This window comes from Pelodiscus sinensis, chromosome 3 (assembly GCF_049634645.1).
Source record: "Pelodiscus sinensis isolate JC-2024 chromosome 3, ASM4963464v1, whole genome shotgun sequence".
Lineage (NCBI taxonomy): Eukaryota > Metazoa > Chordata > Testudines > Trionychidae > Pelodiscus > Pelodiscus sinensis.
In genome coordinates this window covers 7,426,058-7,434,017 of record NC_134713.1, presented here as the reverse complement: position 1 = coordinate 7,434,017, position 7,960 = coordinate 7,426,058, and the positions used below count along the sequence as shown (strand labels likewise).

The 7,960-nt window shown below is 43.0% G+C and overlaps 1 long non-coding RNA gene across 1 annotated transcript; it reads left to right on the top strand.

Annotated features, from left to right (window-relative positions):
* Positions 1–4,348: 4,348 nt before the first annotated feature.
* LOC112546499 (uncharacterized) lies at positions 4,349–7,960 on the top strand. The gene is made up of 3 exons (XR_012902218.1): positions 4,349–4,486; positions 6,902–6,992; positions 7,692–7,960. It is a non-coding gene; the product is annotated as an uncharacterized LOC112546499 (long non-coding RNA).

The window sequence follows — 7,960 nt, the reverse complement described above, 5'->3', positions numbered from 1 at the left end:
GAGCCAGTTACCTCATCATAGAAGCTAATCAGATTGGTCAGGCACGACTTGCCCTTTGTGAATCCATGCTGACTATTCCTAATCATTTCCTCTCATCCAAGTGCCTCAAAATGGATTCCTTAAGGATCCCTTCCATGATTTTTCCAGGAACCGAGGTAAGACTGACTGGCCTATAGTTCCCTGGATCGTCCTTCTTCCCTTTTTTGAAGATGGGCACTACATTTGCCTTTTTCCAATCATTCAGGATTTCTCCCGATCTCCATGACTTTTCAAAGATAATAGCCAAAGGCTCGTCAATGACATTTGCCAACTCCTTCAGTACCCTCTGATGCATTAAGTCCGGACCCATGAATTTGTGTATGTTTAATTTTTCTAAATAGTTCCTAACTGTTCTTTACCCACCACGGGCTGTCCATCTTCATCCCATCTTGCGTCACTTAGTGCAGAAGTCCAGGAGCCGACCTTGTCCGTGAATACAGAGGCAAAGAAAGCATTGAGTACTTCAGCTTTCCGCACATCATCTGTCACTAGGGGTACGTCTAGACTACAGGCTTTTGTCGACAGAAATTTTGTCGACAGATACTGTCGACAAAACTTCTGTCGACAAAGAGCGTCTACACTACATTCAGTTCTGTCGACAAAGCAAGCTGATTTGTCGACATGGTAGTGTAGACGCAAAGGACAGTTTACATGCAATAACACCTTCTGTCGACAGAAACTCTGTCTACAGAAGGCGGTATGCCTCGTAAAATGAGGTTTACCAGCGTCGACAAAACTGCTGAGTTCTGTCAACGTTATGTCGACAGAACTCAGCGGTAGTGTAGACGCAGGTATAGTTTTGTCGACAAAAGTCCACTTTTGTCGACAAAACTCTGTAGTCTAGACACACCCTAGGTTACCTCCTTCATCCATTAGGGGCCGCACACCCTCTCTGATCACCTACTTCTTGTTAACATGCCTGTAGAAACCTTTCTTGTTGTCCTTCATATCCTTAGCCAGTCGCAATTCCATTTGCGCTTTCGCCTTCCTGATAACCCCCCAGCATTCTCGAGCTATACATTTAAACTCCTCCCTGGTCATTTGTCCAAGTTTCCACTTTTTGTAAGCTTCCTTTTTGTGCTTAAGTTCACCAAGGTTTTCCCCTGTAAGCCAATCCGGTCTCCTACCATATTTGCCTCTCTTCCTACGCGTCGGGATGGTTTCTTTCTGTGCCTTCAATAAGGCTTCTTTAAAATACTGCCAGCTGTCACGGACTCCTTTCCCCTTCATGTTAGCATCCCAGGTGATTCTTCCCATCAGATCTCTAAGGGAGTCAAAATCTGCTTTTTTGAAGTCCAAGGTGTGTATTTTACTACTCTCTTTTCTTCCTTTGGTCAGGATCCTGAAATCTACCATCTCATGATCACTGCTTCCCAGGTTGTCACCCACCTCCACTTCCCCTAATAGTTCCTCCCTGTTTGTGAGCAGAAGGTCAAGCTGTGCATGGCCCCTGGTCGGATCCTTCAGCACTTGTGTCAAGAAGTTATCCCCAACATTCTCCAAAAACTTCCTGGATTGCCTGTGTACTACCGTATTGGTTTCCCAACAGATGTCAGGGTGATTAAAGTCCCCCACAAGAACCAGGGCCTGCGATCTGGAAGCTTCGCTCAGTTGTCCAAAGAAAGCCTCATCTACCTCTTCCACCTCATTTGGTGGCCTGTAGCAGACACCAACCACAACATTACTGCTGTTGTTTGCTCCTTTAAACTTAACCCATAGACTCTCAACAAGTTTTTCTCCCTCTTTATACTGGAGTTCAGAGCAATCGTAGTGCTCTCTTACATATAGTGCAACTCCTCCTCCTTTTCTCCCCTGCCTGTTCTTCCTGAACAGTCTATACCCTTCCATGACAGTGCTCCAGTCATGAGAGTCATCCCACCAAGTCTCTGTTATCCCAATTAAATCATATTTCTTGGACTGGGGCAGGGCCTCCAGTTCTTCCTGTCTGTTGCCCAGGCTTCTCGCATTAGTGTACAAACACTTCAGGCAACTAGTTGATCGCCCTATCTTCTCCATTCAAATTTATATTTGCAGGTATTAATGGCTCACTTGATTGTAACAAAAATCCAAGTAGAATAAGCATTTGGGAACAGGCATTTGGGGAAACAATAAACACAAAATGGGCTAAACAACTCGGATATACACGGGGGCATGAATGGACTTTGGCATGGTGGGGGCACAGCATGGTATTATCTCTCCACCAAACTCACTAACCCAGCAGAAGTACCCACTCATTCCAGTCACACTGTGCCTAAAGATTCTGCAATATTTCCACCTGGAATTATTGAGGATTTTATTACACTAACATGGAATATTAATATTTCCTGTATGCATCCCAATTGTAATAGATGGGCTAATCCTATGCTCAACACCTGGATTCTCAAAGGGCAAAGTAGGATCTAGAAGCAGCCCTAGAAGATACCCAACTGGGAACTAGATTAGTAAATTTAATAGCCCTGAAAACAGTGCAAAACAGTGAAAAACAAATTGGTGAAATTGAGGCAGCTAAATCATCAAGTCATGAAATGGGACAGTGCTGGATTTCATTCCACCCATATTAACAACCTCCATGTCACCCTTCCGCCTCTATACAAGGTGGTAGGAATATTTGAATTGCTCCTGCAAACCTTGAGAGGTTTGACTACCAAGAAAGGCGTGCCCATAGCTTGTGTTAGTATGCAAACCTTTGCAATTAACCAATTTTTTTTAAAAAGGCAGGTGTCCATTATAATTAGACACCATTACAAGCAGTTGTGTAAGCTGGCAGCAGATATAAAGTAAGTAGCAAGGGAATATTTATACAATATATCTGCAGGGTTTTTTCCCACACCTACGGCATTATTAAGCATTTTAACCCATTCAACTGTACTGTTATGTATACATAGTGGAGGTGAGTCTGAACAGCCCTCCCTTGACCAGAACAACAATGTCTACATTGTTAGGCCTTGTCCTGGCCTTGTCCAATGTACAGATCTCTAAGAAAGCAAACCCAAGGTCTGTTTCAAGTCTGATTCCTGTAAGCACGCAGACAAGGCGGGGGAAGCTGTGAGAGGCAGAAATACTTTGCACAATCATGCAGAGACTACATGGTCCTGCGAAACTTTGTCAAGAAGACCAGAAACAACCTGGTACTGATACATCCCATTTTTGATAAGCGAAAAATTCCAAATGCAGCCATAAACCTGTTAATTAAGCACTTAGTTTTGCAACATCCTAAGTAGAAGGATGTACCTCAAATATTGGCATAATAGGTATCTTACACAATATGAGGTTGATTGGTAGATATTATTACAACCACCAAGACTCACTTTGCTATAAAATGGATTTAGTAAGAAGAGCTGATCGGAGGGTGGGAGCAGAATTCACCCACTGTTCCTGCTCATTGTAACTAGATGTAATAGACCATTCACTTCAATAATGTCAGTGCGTGGCGTTCCGAGGCATGGGAATCAAAGGGACCATGACCTCCAGCCTGTACTGTAGGGAGCATACGGGTGAAATGTAAGTGAACTAGGTTTAATTATGGTGTTATAATAATCTTCTCTTAATTGCTTTTGCATTGCTTTGCACTCTGCTTTAGAATTCACAGTATTTAAGGTTAAAATTGTATGTTAATTAATTAAATTAACTGCTTAAAGCTTCCTGTACTTAAGTAAGTGGTTAAATCCCCCTAGAGTGTCCTAGTTTCACTTGGATCTAAAAACTGAAACACACGACAATACGTATACCAAAGTTAATGCTTGTATGGTTGGCTCTGTGTCTCTATACCTGATGTGTGGTGTCTCATGTGGCACATATTCAAGAGCAGTTACATTGGTACACTCCTGACAAAGTGCTCTATCACCACAGATTCAACATGGTAGAGAGGGAGAGTGTAGGGGAGCCTCCAAACAGGGTCATAACCAAAACAACATAATCTGCTTTATCCAAAGTACTTATCTCTAACAAAGCAAAACCCAGGCCTCTCTCAAATCTGGTACATGTGGGCAAAGCTGGGGCGTTGAGGGGCTGGAATGTTTGTGACGGAATGGAACGTTTGGGCACAATCATGCATATCCAGCATAGCACAGTGTGATCATGCCAAGAAAACTGGGAGTAAACTAGTACATCTTATTTCTGATAAGCAAAAAGCAGAGACAGCCATAAAAAATTGTAACCAAGAACATAGTTTTGCAACATCCTGAATAGAAGATGTTATTAGGTATCTTACATGCAATGTCATTAATTGGTAGATATTATTAGAACGACCATGTCATGCTTTGCTATAAAATGGGCTTAGTAAGAACTGATGGGCCCACAGGTCCTGCTCATTGTAACTAAAAGTAAAAGTCCCTTCACACCACTGCAGGATACAGCATCCCAAAACGTGAGAGACAAAGGGACCACGTGAGAGACAAAGGGACCACGAACCTCCTGCCTGCTACTGTAGGCGGAAGACGGACAAACTGTAAGTGAATGAGGCTGAAATATGGTCTTCTTCCTTTTCTTCTTCTTCTTCTCTTCCTTGCTTTTCTATTGTTTTGTATTGCAATAATTGTTTTTAAAACTTATACTATTTAAGGCTGAACTTATGTAGTAATTGTTTTCAAGGCTTCTAAAACCTAAAGGACTATATTAACGGCTTGAAGGCTTGTAATAAATGAGGAAGTGGTTAAGTCTCTCTGGAGTGTCCTGGTGTCCCTAGGATCTAAAATAAATTGAACCACACGACAGCAAGGGACCCTAGCATCCACCTTCGTGTTGGGGTCTTCTCATGTCTCAACCCTTCAATCCTTTATCTTTTATCTTGTCACAGCCTCAACTAGGCAGAGGCTGTATTCAGGCCCACTGATGGGGGAGCACAAGAGGCAGTTGCAGAAGGGCCTGGCATTTGAAAGGAATCCACAGTTCCCAGCTGCTACCACTGCTGCAGTAAAAGCAGCGGTAGCCGGGACCTCTGGACTCCTTTGAAATGCTGTGGCAGCGCTGTCCACACAGAACTTCTTTCTGCTTCCCTCTCCTCTCTGCCTCCCTCCTTCTCCTGCCTCCTGCCTGCTCTCCTGTCACCCCCGTCCTTTCTCTTCCTGAACATTCTTCTCTCGGTCTTCACCTTAACCCTTTTTTCATCTTTCTCGCCTGTTGGCTCACTCCATGCCCCTTCTTTTCTCTCCTCCCCTCCTTCTCCCTCATTCATCCCCCTTTCCTTTCTGTCCTCATCCCTAATTCCTGAATTCCTTCTCCATGTAAGGTCCTACAGCCTTAATGTTAGTTAGTTAGCAGATGTAGGGGTTATAGTGGTCCACAAGTTGAATATGAGTCAGCAGTGTGATACTATTGCAAAGAAAGCAAACATGATTCTGGGAAGCATTAACAGGTGTGTTATGAGCAAGACACGAGAAGTCATTCTTCCGCTCTACTCTGCGCTGGTTAGGCCTCAGTTGGAGTATTGTGTCCTGTTCTGGGCACCGCATTTCAAGAAAGATGTGGAGAAATTGGAGAGGGTCCAGAGAAGAACAACAAGAATGATTAAAGGTCTAGAGAACATGACCTATGAGGGAAGGCTGAAGGAATTGGGTCTATTTAGTTTAGAAAAGAGAAGATTGTGGGGGAACATGATAGCATTTTTTCAGATATCTAAAAGGGTGTCATAAGGAAGAGGGAGAAAACTTGTTCATCTTGGCCTCTGAGGATAGAACAAGAAGCAATGGGCTTAAACTGCAGCAAGGGAGGTTTAGGTTGGACATTAGGAAAAAGTTCCTAACTGTCAGGGCAGTCAGACACTGAAATAAATTGCCCAGGGAGGTTGTAGAATCTCCATCTCTGTAGATTTTTAAGAGTAGGTTAGATAAATGTCTATCAGGGATGGTCTAGACAGTATTTGGTCCTGCCATGAGGGCAGGGGACTGGACTCGATGACCTCTCGAGGTCCTTCCAGTCCTAGTATTCTATTATTCTAATTCTGGGCACATTTAAGGGAAATACAATTGACAAATCCCAACCCAGAGTGAGTGGCACATTACAAAATCCATAGTGTTGCCCAGTGGAACCAATTAAAAGCCACCCACTGACCTTATCGGCTTTAGGCAAGGGCCCTGTTGCAGAAGGAGCTCCAGGAACCAGAGCAAGCTGGAGAGAGGTGTGGCAGCCTGGTGTGCCTGCTCTCTATCCATTGTACCAATATCCTATGTGTGTTTGTGCATTCACACCCAGAGGGGGAAGCTGGTGAATGAGGGAGGGCGGGTGAAAGGGGAGCCAAGAGAGCTACTGACACTCAGGAAGAGGTGGAGGAAAACCAGAGTGTACCAAGACTGATCCGTTACTGCACCGAACATGGGAAAGTGAATGGTCTCCACATATACTGTGAACCATTTGTGGATACATCCCATTCCCAGTATTCAGAGGAGAGAGAATGAGAAGTGATTGCTCTTTTGCTGGAGGCAAGAAAACTAAATACAATTTTGCAGATTTCCAACATGACTTTTTATTGATGAAATAAATCAATAGTCAGAAATGGAAGAATATGACGGGAGAAATTTTAAGTGTCCCGAAACACATAAAAATATTCATTAAATATTGTACAAAACAAACAAGCAGATGCACACACTTATTGTCAAAGCTTCCCAGGTAGAGCTGTGGTTGTCAATTTCTTTCACCAACTAAACTTTGATTTAAATGCAAATGGAGGCATTGCATAGGCTTCAGAGGACCGCCAATCATGCAGTTGATGTTTGCTAGGTGGAAATATATATTTTGCAACTACTTATGGAAAGGAATTTTTTAACTGTCTTTTCCTGATATTCTCCAGCAAGGTTTATGGAGCTGGATGAACAATAATCGTTATTATTAACCAATTGCAGCACTGTAACTTGGGATCTTTACACAGCAGTGACATTGAGTTCCCAGCCAACCTTCAGCCATGAAGATTCTGTTTCTTCTCTTTGCTGTCTTCCTCCTGGTGCCAGAAAGCTCCGCTGGTAAGAGCATAATGAAATGAAGGGACTATACAGAGAAACGTTTGTCAGTATGCTCTAAGATTTTACAACGTTGTATCATACTTTCCCAACTTCTTTTTTAAATTGCAGCATGGATTTTAGCAGGGACTTGAACTGACTTTTTTCTCTGTGCAGGATTCGACCGTTTTTTCCTGGGGTACCGTGACTGTCGGAAGTCGGGGGGTTACTGTTTCCGTGAATGTTTTGAACCATATTTATTGATTGGAAAGTGCAATAATGTAAAGGAGTGCTGTAAATTGAGGAATGTAAGTTCCAGATCCCACACGTGATACTGTACATCATATTTACTTAAATATCTAATTTAGTGTGGGGTTATTAATCACCCGAGTACATTATTTGTTGTGGTTGTCATGTTAAGTATGAGATTCTGCTTCCTTTATTGGAGAGTTAGAGGTACAGGGAGGGGAGACCCATGTTCAGAAGTCAGGCACATTTACTTCGGGACCCAGGTGGGCAGACAGCTCATGTTTTTCAATACTACTGACTATGTTCATTAAAACTCTGTAGCAGCCTGTTACAGACTGGAAAGTGAATCCCTTGCTCTGGCATTAGCCAAGGGTATCCACACTCACCATTCAGTGACGGGAAAATGCAGTGTTCTCTTGTTCTTGTTTTAATGGGTATAAACCTAGAGCATGAAAGTTTCTTTCTTTTTTGTAGAGTAGAAAGTGAGCGATGGCAGTGAAGATTGTCAATGGAAGATTTCTGGGAATCTGGCAGTCAATGCCTGGCTTCTAAAGTCTTTGGACGCTTTTCTTCTGGGCTCCAAAGAACCTTGCAAACCTTCAAATCCACATGGGAGCCCCTGTGTCACTTCTACTAGATTCTTCTTCAACTTCTAATAAAAGTAGCTCACTGTAGTGCAGCATCAGAAACGTGTGTGTGAAAGAGTGTTTTGACAGATACTTTTGGATCATGTTGCTATTTAT